The sequence below is a fragment of the Colossoma macropomum genome, unplaced genomic scaffold (assembly GCF_904425465.1).
Source record: "Colossoma macropomum unplaced genomic scaffold, Colossoma_macropomum, whole genome shotgun sequence".
Taxonomy (NCBI): Eukaryota; Metazoa; Chordata; class Actinopteri; order Characiformes; family Serrasalmidae; genus Colossoma; species Colossoma macropomum.
Window position 1 is genome coordinate 19,778,349 of NW_023494807.1, and position 15,707 is coordinate 19,794,055.

Below are 15,707 nucleotides of genomic sequence, written 5' to 3' on the forward strand. Positions count from 1 at the left end.
TTAATGTGCATTTCTGATTATAATTGATTTTAACAGTTATTTGCTTAATCCAATTTACAAAGGATATATAACATTAAAAGAAGCAAGAAAGAAAAAGTCAATTGTATTGTGCATGAGAAATGAGCAGAAAAAAGCATTTTGTCTAAAACTTTGCCTAACCACTAGTGGACTGCCTGAAAAACGATGAGCAAAAAGCGAGCGTGCTGCTGATGGCAGTCGTCATTGGGCGGCCAGCTTTGCCGTCAGTGCTCAACAGTGGTCTGCTATCCTCTTGCTAGCTAATAGGTGTTCCAACCAATAAACAATTTGTTGAGCAGTTTCAGTGAAAATGACAGTAATTACCCTGATAGCAAGTGGACCACTGTTGGCCCACTGATGGCAAAGCTGGCAGTCCATTTCTGGCAGTCCGTTTTGCTCAGCGTTTTCTGGGCGGTCCACCGGTGGTTAAGCAGCATATTAGACAAAATTCCACTTATCCTCACTCATTTTCCACACACAGTCCAGTTTACTGATTTTTCCTTTCTTCCTGTCTTTAGTTATACTTTGTAAATTAGTTTAGTAAATCATTTTAATCTAGCAGTGTCAGCAACATTTTCTGTAAAATTATTTTATATCAGGCCTAGTGATGATTTTTTCTCTCTCAGTTGTTTGTAATATTTGTCTAAGTTTATTTTTTAAAATATAAGTTTGTGTGCAATTAAAATCTAGAACTTGTTAGAACTTGTATGCAGGGCAATAATCTGGGTAGTCCGAGGGTGGACCAGTAGTGGCAAACAGTCAGTTTGGTGAACCTGGAAGCAAATAAGACTCACTGTGCTTTTTTCTACATGTACTGAATACATTTTTAATAGTACATACTTTGCTTCTTTGTATTAAGTGACTGCTTCTGCTGCTTTTAGCTGAAAAAAACTGCCCTGTTTTGCAAAATGTGACAAAAAACAAGATGTTCACATTACAAATTTGGTTGTAGGGACCATTATGTGCCATACTAAGTAAAAGCAAAATGTAAAAAGTACTAAGTCATGTAAATAGCGTGTAGTGGGCTAACTAGCATTTTTTTTATTTCAAGAATAAAACCATATATATACAAACAAGTATAACAATAGGTTGCATTACATCCTTCACATTCCAGAATAAACAAAATAACAAAAAAATAAAAAGGAAAGAAAAAAGAAAAACAGAAACAAAAAAGAATACCATTGGGATTTAAATACAATTGAAAAGCTTTAACATAGCAACGGATTTACAGTATTTCTTATTTTGCTGCTGGTGCCAATTCACTAATGTAGAAATGTAATTACACAGATCTGTGGTGGGCTAACTAGCATGTAGGCTAGTTTGCCTGATTTTTTTCGTTAGGTTGGCTAACGCCCTTTAGCACACTGCTGCTCCCCTGTTAGGAAAAGTGTGGGAGTAAAAGCTGTGCTAGATTTGAACCGGCGAGTCAGCAAACACCTGATAAAAACCCTTCAGTGTCATTAACCTGTTTCACCCACCGGAACCGTTGTGAAATGAGGCAACCCAGTGAACGACGTCGCGCTATCATTAAGCCAACGTGGCGCTCGAGCAGGTCACGCGAAGGCGGGTCGCGCGGAACCCCCTGTGTTTGTGTTTGCGCACCTGTCACCTAGCAACGCGCGTTCACTGAGGGAAGCCCTGCTCGCGTCTGGGCTCAACTGTGTGCTCCATTGTGACGTCAGGAGCAAGAGCCCTGGAGTAAAACCAAGAGGGAATTCTTTCACCTGTCGGTCTGTTGAAGATAAACAGCTGGAGGATGAGTCATTTCGAAAGCAGGCCGAGAAAAGGGCTTGTATGAGTTTGAGTGTCTGCAAGAAGAATTTTCTCAAGGGGGTTTGTGGTGTTTACGTGTGGGAAACCTCTGAGTTCTTCTGGTGGCAACAGGTGGACAACCCCTCATTTGCAGTGTCATGTGAGGAGATTTTTGCGTGGGCTTGGAAGGGTAGGCATCAGGGAACAGAGCACACTGACGTGGGTCATAATTGTGAAATAGAGCGTGCTGATTCTAATCCCACTAAATTATAGCTTTACAGTCTCTTTCTTTCTCCCCTCTTCTCTCTCTTAGAAGCAATGCCGTGATCATGGTTTCAAACTCTGTTCAAACTCTGTTTCAAACATTGTCACTGCCACAGCAAACCTTGTTTTAATGTTCTTAACTGCACATAAAATGTTACTGGTATAGTATGAGGTCTTGATGTGACAGCAAACAATATGCTAACACTCTCATACCTTTTTATAACTTCTCAGTTAAAACATGTTGCAAACTTTTCGAAATTCCTTAAGCACCATTTTTTTGCAATCATTTGCCACCTTTCTTTCCCAGATAGGCTCTTTCAGTAGGATGTGGTATGAGCCAAATAGTTTAGCTCAAATGCAAGTTCACAGTGACACTGGTCTGATTTACTGCCTAGGGATCAACCAGGTAGACCCTTCCTATTCTGAGCAGCTATTCTGAGCTCCTACGGTGTCTCCACATAGTATGTGTGTTTTGAGCCGTTGCTTTGGTAACCTGGGAGGGGCTGGGACTCTATGTGTTGAACGCCGGTGACGCAAAAGAGGAGGAGGTATGGGGACTCCATTGCACGGTGATCCTCAGGGCAGTACATACCTTAACAGCACTTCCGGCGCATTGTGCAATGGTGGCCTAGTCCGCAAGCAGTGTTGGGTTACTTTGGACGACCATAAAGCATACAAGCTTCAATAAAATTCAAGCACTGTTTGCTTTCTCACACTTGTATTATGTACGCACTGCCAGACAGACTGCAAAAAGAAGCAGTTAGACTGCATAGCCAAACAGCTCACAGCCCAACTAAAGCTACACGAGGGTTACCAAACTCTTGTCGGTCCAGTTTTCATATAACTGTACTGTGTGTACTTAATCCCTCTCAGGTGAGCTGTGCTGTAACATGCACTTTGTGCAGGTGCGTGTGTTTGTATATTGTGGAAAAAGTGACGTTTCTATAATGACTGTTAAGTAATCGGCAGGGCCACGCTGTAGCGCTCTGTTGATATTTGATATGCCTCCATGGCAACTGGAAGATCCTCCATAAACTTATAGCCTCGAATGTTTCCTGTCGAGCGCTTGAACTTTGACCTGCTGTTAAAGTGAAATCAGCCGGTGATGCCCTGAGACAGGTTTCTATTACGTCTATTAAACACAGTGCTCCTCACCATTATAGATAAGGTGTAACAGTGCTGTGATAGTGATACAGAACTGCATGGTCTCAAATACTGGAGACTAGGACTAGCCTATTGTGGCCTATGTTAATATTAATGACTGAACAAACCATGTAGACTAAAGCTGTGGTCATTTTAAAAGCAAGTCAGATTTGCCCAGTGAAAAAGTAGATTCACTTTACTGGGAAAGAGAGCAGGAATGCAAAAAAAGGAGTTTACTTCCGGTAGTTAATTTTGCTTTGCGCTAAGGTCATCTAAGTGAACTTTAACCCAACTTGCGATCCTCAGAACCATGAGTCAATGGAAAATGAGAGGGCGAGCTGTGATGTCTGAGTCTCGGTCAACATACTGTCGCTTGTTGCTCACAGCAAAATAAAAACATACTACTTAAAGTCATATTTTAAGCCGTAAAATGTATGTTGAATGATAAGTTGGTTATGTTTTTGTTTATTTATGTTATGCCAAGGAAACTATTAAAAACGTCACAGGAGAGTCCCTAAACCTTAACCCTAACTAAGAATGCGAAGCTTTATGAATATGCATGAATGCAAATTGTAAATACCTCCTTGCCTCCCCGTAACCCCTCCCCTGCCCTTCTCCACCAGGGATATAACAATTCACTGCCTCAGATTTGAGTCTTTATCCTCAAAAGTTGTGTCATTGAAGTTTCAGTGAGCCTGAATTGAACCTATTTTTTGGCCTGCTTGCTAAGGTAATGTTAGCCTCTGGTGCTAACAAGGACAGTGTTTTTTAAAGCCGTAAAATTGTTTATTTATTTTAGCTAGGCTAACTGTTAACTACATTAAGCTATGCTAGTGCTTATTCTTTGTAACTATACATTTCCAGTTGTGACATTGTAATCCTCTCGTCAGCAGAAGTGCTGAGAAAGTGTGTGTTTCTTAAAGGAAAAACATTTATTGACATTTATAACTGTATCTCAAGACACCCCTTGGTGTCTTTCTTGGGTCTTTCATTTATTGTCTTCCATGGAAACTACTATCAGTGATCAAAACTAGGCAGAGTAAAGTGGGCGATGAGGGAAAAGGGCTTATGCTATGCACATACCCACACTGAAATGACTGGCTACATTTTCCGCTTATAAATTCTAGCGGTTACAGTTTTTGTGGGTTATTTTGTTAGAGAAAGAAATCAAATCAAATCTGGACCTCAGAACTTAAAATTGTATTGAATCTGAAAATATGTCATTGTGACCCTCCGAATGGTTTAAAGTTACCCTCTCACAGATGGATTACAGTGCTGGTGGGCTCTGATCATTTCGCTCTGGGTGAGAACTGGACAAGCGTTAAGTGTGTCCAAGCTGGAGAAGTGCAAAACTCTGATGCAAAACTCTTTTAACATTCCACACATTTGTCTGTCAGACACACCTGCCTAGCTTAAAGGTAGGAAGTTATTAGAATGTGTGGTCAATCGACTGCATAGAGTAGACAGATTGCAACATGTTAAAGATCTTAAACCCCAGACAAGCACTGTTAATCTGTGGTTAGCACACGCAATTTTGGTAAGACCCATGGATCTACCATAAGCTAAGAGATTTGGCTAATGCTAGTGACTTTACTAAATCAAGTGCTAAGTGCTAAACCCAAAAGAGAGCAAAGCTTTTGCTGCCTTGAACACAGGATCTTAGATTCAGCCAGTTAAGAATTGATGAGCGCTTTTTGATATTTACAGCATTTACAGCACTGATATGATTGTCTTTCCACATTATATCCAACTGCATCAAATTACCATGTGCACCCAAACACTAGCTACACTTTAGCCCCATTAAGGTGTACCCATTGCTGACACAGATGTTCAATTGCGCACACTCAGCTTGTATATTTTTCACAAAAAAAGCACTGCTAATAGAATAGGACACTCTGGCGCAGCTGCACATGAGCTTAAGGTCACCATACTCAATGCCAAGTGTTGGTTAGAGGGGTGTAGAGCCACTTAGCACTGGCTATGCGTTCTATGGAGAGATTGACCTTCGCCCAATGCCGTTGAGCTGAGTTGGGTGGCATTTGTGATCTAGAACTAAACATCGAACATCAGTACCTGACCTTACTAATGCTCTTGTGGCTGAATGCAATCAAATTCTTACAGCAACGTTCCCACCTCTAGCATAAAGCCTTCACAGAAGAGTAGAGGTGGTTACTGCAATAAAGGGAACAAACTCCATATAAATTCCTTTGGTCTCTGAAGAAACATTGGATGAGCAGGTGTCTATAACCTTCTGGACATGTAGTGGTACTGGACCGCTATTTAGTACATTTGAAACATTTTGTTTTGGGGTTATAGCAAGGTGTTGGTACAAAATGATTTTACATAATACATTAGTCATTGAGCATATTTACAGATCATCCCATAAATTTATTTCATATGTAAATGAGGCACCAGATCCATTCAAACGTGGAAAATAGGTGCCGGATCCAATCTGGGAGGTTTCGGATCCGGCTTTTCCAGCTTTTCCAGCACAAACGTGGCCCTGACTGAGACCAAGAGCATCTGAGTCAGTCTTGTTTCTCGTTCTTCATGGGTGCAGTCAATCAAGGCTGGGCCAAACAGCAGCTAGCTTGTAAAACCCTGGATGCCTGTTCTGATCAGGGGCCTAACCACCATTCAGCACTCCTATTAGGATGGATCTCAGGCAATTCTTCTCCAGCTGGAAGCTATGAGCAGTTCGACAGCTGGAGTAGACTCAGTCACTTGTCAAAACCTCTAATTCACTCTCCAATGGGCCGCAAAATCGTTTTTTTGGTTTTTACTCATTGCTACCGACAACAGTCGGGATTTGTTTTTTTTTCTGCTTTTCCGCTCGGGAAATGTGATCGGCCTTGGATGGCATCCGGCATACTTCTTCATACTGCTTTCCTACTGCAGAATTTCTTTGGGATTTCTTTTTTTCTTCTCCCTTCTTTCACAAACCCCCGGTGATATTTTAGCACATGTGCATAGCAACAGCAAAACACACGAGGGGTGGACGAATTCTTGCCCCGACCACTTTTGTGAATTACTGATGGTGTAAAAAGCCGCTGCGGCTGGAAGATTGCAAACAGGCGGCGTGGGGACGCAGCATGCTAAACCAGGCCTCGAAATAGGCCTGTTTGTTTCTGTAGCGTGCCCAGGACACATGTGTTTGACATCAGGGATGGGCCTGAGACCTCGCTGGCCTGCATGGACACTGCAGGACTTTTTCTAATTAGCTGTCAAGGGAGTTCTACGTCCCTGAAGCCAATGACACCAGGGGCTGGGATTTTCATATAATGAGCAGTAATACTTCTGCCGAAATTTGCACAATTTCCTCCTTATTCCAAATGTGCTCGATCAGCCATGACATGTTTGGTGTCTGACGTTTTGCACTGGGGTTATAAAGCTAATGTAGCTACCAACGAATGAAAGCTTAGCATCACAAATTATCATTGTGCAAGCTGCATCCCTAAATCATCACACACTTACCACATCAATGTGTTAAGTAATCTCAAATAGACTTGCTTATGTGGTTTCTGACTGAATGACTGTATGTAATCTATAAAAAACAAAAGTACAGACATATTGATAACAGTGTGTCATACAGTGTAAGAAACCACATAAGTAAGTCTATTTCAGATTGCTTAACATCTCGACTGTGCAATTGCAGTTTGCTTGATATACTGGTGGTAATATGTTTACATTACTTGTTAGTTACATGAGCCGTAGCTCCACTGCTAAACTGAAGAAGCCAAAACCAAACACAGCTTGAGTGACCGAGTACTTTTGGGATAAGGGGAAAAGTATGAAAAAAAAATGTCTTGGCAAATTAAAACTTAAATATATTTTAAAATCTTAAATATACAATATAAAAAAACCCTGTTAACAATAAAACTGTTTTCTCAGTGATTTACTGTAATTACTGTAATTGAATTTCTTAGAAATACTACCTTTTACAGTAATTCACTTATTCAAATAGTTATTCTGACATACAGTAATTTACCATAATAATAACATCAGTAAGAACCATTAAAATAAATGCAAATGTCTGTGAAATAAAGGTAATAATTTGTCTTGGTGAATTTTTAATCTATTTCTGTAAATAACAGTGTAGTAGCCATGTTAAAATACAGTATATGTTTTTTACATGCATTATACTTTTTCCTCAAAAAACGGATATTGACCATTCAATTTTACAGAACTTTGACTGTAATTTTTTTTTACCATCAATACATCTAATTGTTGTAAGAATATTATGAGATTTTTTTCTCATTTTTCTCATTTTTATTGATTGTACCTAGAGAAATTGTCTTTTACTGGCAGACAATTTTGTTTATTTCAAGAAACAATGCTTGAAATAAGCAAAGTTGCCTGCCAATGCTATAACATTTTATTGAATATCTCTATATAAAATAAGGTAAATATTCTTAAACCATTCTTACAACTACCTCAAAATGAGAAATATTAGATATTGACAGATTTACCATGCTTTCAGTTGGCAAGATATGATTTTTTTGGCAGGGTAAACTTAATATTTGGCTGAGCTTTAGCTGACTGATCTGCACTGATTCATTTCTATGTTTTTTAAAAAAACGTCTTGCTGTAAATTATTTAAGTTGTACTTAAATTCAAATGCAGCTCATCCTTTGGGGTGGTCAGTAACTGCATTGTCCCCCAGCTTGACCAGACAAAGGTTTAATTCAGTTTCAGCAAATTGGAAAGTAAAAGTTCTATTGATAGACATTACAAAATTTTGTGTTTTTAGTTTTTAGCCCAATGAAACTCCTGTAACTGCCCGTAACTCAGACTGATTGATGCTTTTCTGGGGGTGTATTATTTCTTTGTAGCATAAAATAATCAAAGATGCCATTTTCGCGGTGTCAGCGCTGTAGCTGAACCTTCGGAAATCATGCCACACTTATGGTCACAGATTTATTTGGATTCCCAAAAGTGAGTCACTGCTTTGGATTGTATCGTTCCCTTGCTGTGAGTGTATCCACACAGTCTGTCTTTCATTGGTGGTACACTAGGGTATTTTAAAGGTACAATCAGGATGTTTTTTTTAGAACTAAATCACAAGTAAATTGACCACTGTCAACCTACTAATTTTATACACAGCACGTATAAAGCAGGCCAACCTGGCCCACTGAAACCCCACGTCAAACAATGACACTCAACAGGCCTGCTGTGGAAAAATGAGACATCGAAGTCCACTCCTGAATGAATAATGACCATTCTGAAATGACCATCACTGATCATGAAGGAAGAAATCAATCCCAGTTGCTAGCTCACTGTGGGAACTGCAGTGTGAAAACTGTCTACAGAAACCTGAACAGGCTTTGCAATTAATAAATAGATAAATAAATATTTACTAAAAGGTCCGGATTGAGGCCTCATCTTTAGTAGAGGTGGATCAGACCTAGTCAGAGAGTATGCTTTCTTTCAGTTCTTTCTCTTCCTCTCTCTCCTTCTGATACTGTCTCTTTTTTCTCCCTCTCTCTACATATAAACAGATTAGTGACAAATTAAAGGAAAAACCAACATAAGGTATCTTAGTTAGGTGTTGAGTCACAATGAGCCTCCAGAACAGCTTCAGTGCGCCTTGGTATTGATTCCACAAGACTACGGATCTGTGCTGGAGGGATGGAACACAATTCTTTCAAAAGACATTCCTTCATTTGGTGTTTTGATGATAGTAGTGGAGAGCACTGGTCCAAAATCTCCCATAGGTGTTCAGATCTGGTCACTGAGAAGGCCTTAGCATATGATTTACCATTATCATTTTATTGTTTTCCATAATTTTCATGCTCATCAAACCATTCAGTGACTCATCATGCCCTGTGGATGGAGCAATTTAAATCCTGGAAGTGACCACTTCATCGTAGGATAAAGGTGATCAGTCAGAATAACTTCCCTCTAAAGGGGACAAGTTGACCCAAACCATGACAGCAAATTGCCCCCCACAGCATAAAAAGAGCCACCAGACCCCCTCACTGTAGGGGTCAAGCATTCAGGCCTGTACTGTTTTCTTGGTGTACACCACACATGCACTCGCCTACTTGTGGAGAACATGTTGAAGGATGACTCATCTGACCAGATCACATTTTTCTACATTTCTGTAGACCAGTGCTGATGGTTTATACACCACTGAACTCTCAAATGGTCATTCATCTTTGTAATGAAGGGCTTATGTCCTGCAGCCCTACTGGATATGGTTCTTAATAGCACCAGAAAGGTTCATAAGTTGTTATAAGCTTGACATTGTAACAATAGAACTCTCTTTTTGGTGCTATATAGAACTGTTTTCAAAAAGGTATACATACAACACATTTTCTATCCATGTGAGGAACCATTTCACCATACAAAGTACCATTTAAGCAAATTGTTCTTTGAGAGTTCATGGTTCCATATAGAACCATTGTCTTCACTAAAGAACCCTTGAAGAATCATGTTTTTAGAGTGTACTTTTGCTTTTACTTGAGCCATTATTTTATCAAAGTATTAATACTTTTGCTTGAGTTTGTGTTTAGGCTACTCTACCCACCTCTGCTAGCCAGTTGAGCAGTCTTTTTGACTGAAGCTTCTACTATCCAGGGTTGGGATGTGATGGAATACAATTGTTGGGAACATTGTGAATGATGGGAAAATTAAGTATCAGTATTTAGTCCATGTTCCGTTTTATAAAGGCAGCATTCAGAATACAGTTACTTTTTACATTTTTATGAGAATGCTTTTAGAACACTTACCACTAAATTAAAAACATATACAATCTTCACCATCAGTACTTGTTTATTAGCTATTTTAAAATCAGTGCATAGCAAACATGCTCATTACAGAAACTTTAAAGAGGGCCAAAATTAATGGTTTCGTTACTAACATTGAAGTTCCTGCTAAAGCCTGAGTGGACTGATAAACCAATATGATAAGACATTTATTTATTTCATCATTACTGAGCTTGTTTGAGGGATGATCAAATGTGCTAGGGGTATTATGGGAGCAGCAGTGGACTGAAGCAGATGATCAGAGAAAAAAATGTTGAGAATTTCAGGAAGAAGCAGTAACAGCAAGAAACAGTGTGGGGGAAAAGGCAACACTGGTAAACAGTGTGTCTTATCATTATGTATTTGGAATGTATTCCGAATGTTTTACTTTTTATGTGTTGTAATGAAGTACGTTACTAAATACATTTAGGCTGGTGTATTCAGTATTCAGCCATCACTCCTTTTTCAACGTATTCTGCTCAGCCCTGTGTGTCCCAGTAATTAACCCTCTTAGATCTTTTCCTCTTGCTGTTGTGATCCAAAATCAACATCAGCTGGAACTGCTCAGTATTTGTGTACATGCCACAGAGCAGGGCAGGATACTGATGGCTTACTGATGGCATCTGCACTCATTTAGTCACGTTTTTCCTTTAATTTGTTTGCCTTGTTAATTTCTCTTTCTCTTTCTCTCTTCTTCTTTCTTTCTTTCTCATTCCCTTTTTTGCTCTTGCTGAGTCACCCCCCCAGTTAATTTTCTTTCTTTCTTTCTTTCTTTCTTTCTTTCTTTCTCATTCCCTTTCTCTCTTGCTGAGTCACCCTCTACCCCTCTCGTTCTTTCTTTCTTACTTTGTTTGTTTGTTCCTTTCTTTGTTTCTTTCTCACCCCCCCTCTCTCGCTGAGTCATCTTTTCCCCTTGTTCTTTCTCTTTCTTTCTTTCTTTCTTTCTTTCTTTCTTTCTTTCTTTCTCATGCTGAATCACCTTCTCCCACTCATTCTGTCTTTCTCTCTCTCTTTCTTTCTTTCTTTCTTTCTTTCTTTCTTTCTTATTTTCTCTCTCTTGCTGAGTCACCTGCTCCCTCATTCTTTCTTTCTTTCTTTCTTTCTTTCTTTCTTTCTTTCTTTCTTTCTTTCTTTCTTTCTTCCTCTCTCTCTCTCTCTCTTGCTGCGTCACCTCCTCCCCTCATTCTTTCTTTCTTTCTTTCTTTCTTCCTTCATATCAATTTAAATATGCTTTATTGGCAAAAAAGTCAAACCCTTTGTTGCCAAATCTGTATGATTTACAGTTGTATGTGTTTAAATACCCTCAGTCAAATAATACATACGGTTGAAATTAAAACAAGTCATCCTCTGAGAAAATGACACATATTCTACAGGGAACAAACTTAAAAATATGGCATTTTTCCAGCTAATTATAGTTTCTTTTTTTAACATCAAATATCAAATGTGCCGTATCATTTGCACAGGCCACGTTTTATGTTTCAGTTTTTTCCCAATATATTAAATTCAGCCTATTAAAATTTGCAGAAGCATGTTCTCAGTAGAGGATGTGTTAAATTATTTTCACTTAGAAAATCAACAAAGCATGTTATTTGACCATGGGAGTTCAAACTTTTGCATACTACTGTATGTTTATTGTTAACTGGAGTTGTTATAAAAAACAAACAAAAACAATCGAAAGGAGTTCACCGCAAATCAATTAATAGTCATAAAGTTTGTCATAAATGTCTCACTCACATGTGCTTTACTGGCATGAGAGGGCAAATTTATGTTTATTTACAAACAAATAAATAACAACAGTCCTCAGAAAGCAAATAATCATAAAGTTTGTCATAGAGAAAGTCTAAAGTTTTCTCTTTCTGTCTCTCCAGTCCCCCCTCACCATCTGTTTCCTTTATAAGCCTGTGTCCTTCCACCACATGACAGCAGACTTAACTGCCTGAGCGACATGTGTACAGCCGCCATAATTGAAGCCCCGCGCCTCTCCACTGCGACCATGAGCCGTGCGTGTGCCGCAAAAGCCCCCGAAGCCTGGCGAAAATAACCCCCAGAGACACATGCTTCTCATTTGATGGGGTTTTGGCAAAAGTAGGGGCATTGCTCACGACACCCACCCCCACCAGCCCCCCCCCCTCTTCGCTCGCTGCTGTTTTGATAATACACAAAGAAAGTAGCAATCTATAGATGATTTGCGCGGAACGGAGTAATTATGTTTGAGAGGTTGGTCAGAGGGGTAACAGATATTTCTCTGGTCAAGGCAAATTCAAGGGTGAAGCGAAAATAGAAAAATCCAAGCCACATCAGGAGGATCTCCTCAAATAGAGCCCACAAAAAAGGCTATTTATAATCAGGCGCCTCCAGCTTGGGGTCTGCCGACATGGCTGAAAAAAAAGGTCTTTTATGAGGGAAGGGTATAGCACATAAGAAGAACCTACGAGGAACTCTTCTTCAATCATCCGGTTTGTGGATAAGCCTCCTGAAAGAGTCAGTTCAGGCACTATTCATTCAGCATCTCAGGCTGTGTTCATGGGTGGAAAGTGGGCCAAATCTGTTTTTAGGCCTAAATGTGAACACAGATCTGATTTTTTTAGGTTCAAATTAAATATATCATGCTTTCATATGTGGTCCTAGATCAGACACACACTGAATATGTGGCACTGCAACCGTAATGAGAACGATCAGATCCGGTGGGATTGGTGGGAGTGATGCTCATGTCACATGTTCATTATTGAGCGTCATTGCAGTGATGGATTGTCTCAATGTAGGAACACTTTTTGCCTTTTGTATCTATATGGACATAGAAAGCCAATCAGCTCTTATACCCTAATATGCCTGGTCAGTATGTGTCAGAGGTATAAATGATGCAGGTTTATATCAGGCCAGCTGCAGTGCTGTGCAAAATCACCATCAGTAATAGCATTCTATAAAGTAAATGGCCCTTTGTGACAAACTGAGTGAACATTTGAATACCCGTTGGACCAGATAAGAGATGGTTTGTCATAATACCCCACCCCCTCTCCAAGCCCCAAATCTCAAGGTGTGTCTGGCCCCATTTACGTTCCAAAAACTGCCCACACATTATAAGACTGACGTGAGTGAGATGCTGCCAGGAAAGGCAATACTGATAAACTGTAAACCGGTGCTCAAGATTTAGCACGATTCATGCATTCACTTTCTGGATGTGGATTTAAGCACTTCTCACAGTGTTTTCCTCTTGGATTACTTCAGGTGTCATGCAGTTTTACTGATGAGGATGGAGCATATCAAGTCCACATTCCTGCGATTTAATTTGATTTGGGTTCATGATGTGTATTTCTCAGGCTTTTTAGTGTGCTGTGTAGCTATAGCAAGTCAACTGAAAGGGAAACAAAGTTGGCATCACTCCATAATGTGTATTTTTAAGAATGTGCTTAATGAGTTGAAATAAAATTTTGTACATGAATGTGCATTGTATTATGTCTACAAATGTACTTACACAGTGATTTAGTTTCTTTACAACTAGGGACATCAAACAATTAAAATATTTGTTATTCTGTGTATTTAATCACAATTAATTGCATTTGTTTTATTTCGCTGTTGTCAGAACAAAACCTCGTATCTCCAAAATGATAACTTTACAGGAGAAGGAAAAAAACTACTTTACTTTCAAAATCAAAGTACTTTCAATGTCTTGAAATGACTTTTTTCCAAGTCATTTTTGGCCATTTCTTTTGGTTCATTCATCAAATTCATACCCATCTTCAAATTTATACCCAATGTAAAGGGCAACAGGCATTTTCCAAAAATTCAAAAATGGAGATACGATGTTTTGTCCCAACAGCAGCGATTTTCTCAAATTTGGCCCTAAAGAATCACATCCTCAGGGAATACACTTACATTTTGCATTGTTCTGCAAATATTAGTGAACAATATCTGTTTATTTGCTGAGCTTAACATATTGTGGAAAAAAGTAAAATGTAAAATATATATTTATAAGGTGTACAAACATAAAAGTTGCCATAACTTTTGCACAGGCCACATTTCCCATTTTGCATACAACTGTATGAAGCTCTTGAGGGGAACTGTAGCTTTCCACGTTGGTTAGGTTTCTGCTCATTGTTTTATCCCTCCTGCAAGCACTGTAGTGTAGTCTGAGAAAGGTATCACTTTAAAAGCTGTGTTTAAACTAGAGGGCTATATTTGCAGATACTATCATAGCAACATACAGCACACGGGCAGCTGGGCTTCAGACTGCATTACTACAGACAGCTCAAACTAGCAAAATCTTGTGTTAATAATTCATCATGTTATTAATGTATTAGGTTTGACAGCACTACATACAACACTGACAAAATGACAAAAAGTAAAAACTGACAGTACAAAGAAATCAGAACACATCTTGACCTGAAAGTTTCAGCATTTGAGCAGGAAGCTTATCTGCTGGTTAATCTAGTGAACTTTCCATTTTGGGTCAAAATGGTTCGCACACACCTATCACACAGGTGTCCTAACCAAATTAAGCCTTTTCCTTTCAAGTCCTTTAAGTGGTGGTCGTAATGCACTCCTATCTATCTGCATCTCACTATCTGTGGACAGTTTTGATGCATCAGTTACAATTCAGTTCCTTTTAGCTTTAGGGGGCAAAGCCAACGAGTAGACGCAGTGCCTGAGGGAGAAACGAAGACTGTTCATGTTGGATAGAGCAGGTCACTAAGAAGACAACATAGGGGAAGAAACTGGGGCAGGAAGAGGTAGAGCAGTTAAGAAACGGCTCATGTAGTGGGCCTGGGGTCACTCCAGGTGACTGGACTCTTGCGTAATTGCAAAGTTTGCCAGCACTCCCTGAGCCTGGTACCACTGAGAGTAAAGGGTGCCACTGACATGGTCATGGTTACCTTCATTTAGAACAAGAGTCAATATTGATCCATTATTAGTCAGTGGGCTTTGAGCCAGCTACACTCCCTCTGCTCCACACGCACCTTCATTTCCTCCTGTCTCAAAATCGGTCATTATTCAAGCAGGTTAAAGGTTCACTAGACTTCTTTGGCAAAACTAACTGAAGCCCATCCAATAAAAACTCACTGATGCGGTTATTTTAACTGTTGACAGCACTCTGTTGGATCTCCTTACTAAAACCCCACAGTATAGTTGCTCATTCTTTCAGTTCTTTGTTCATTACAGTAGATTTTGGGCCACATAGGCTTGGTAAAACCAGCACTGTGTGGAATGGTAGGACATTAATCTAGCTTTGATGCTAATAAACTAGCCCTACCCAGTGACACTAGCTAGCTGCAAAGTGTCTTTTAACTTAGTTGTGTTAGCATTAGCTAGTGGCTACTGGCAGACTGTGTGCTGTGATTACTTTTGAACACCAGTGATTAATTTAAATCTTGTAATGTGATTTTTTTGCTAGCGACTAGCTTGCTAGTAGCTTAAACATTGTGATGCTGTTTGGCTAAAGCTTGTAACTCAGAATTTATGACCTCTGACTACCAAAAATCAAAGAAAACACACCCTCAACTGAGAATTTATACTCCGGATGGTGTTCTCAGCTGATGATGTAATATCAGCCTGGCTGCTCACACTGTCAACAGCAATAAAGTACACTTTTAAATGAAATTTACTTTAGATGAATCAACATACAGACACATCCTGCTGAAAAAACAGCTAGTCTAAGCTAGTCTAGTGCTCTTCTGGTGCTGGTTTGGCTGGTCATCCAGCACGGTCATGCTGGTTGCCCAGCATACCAGCATCCAAAACACAACATTTGCTGGTTTTGCTGGTGACCAGCTATGCTAGTCTGTGCTG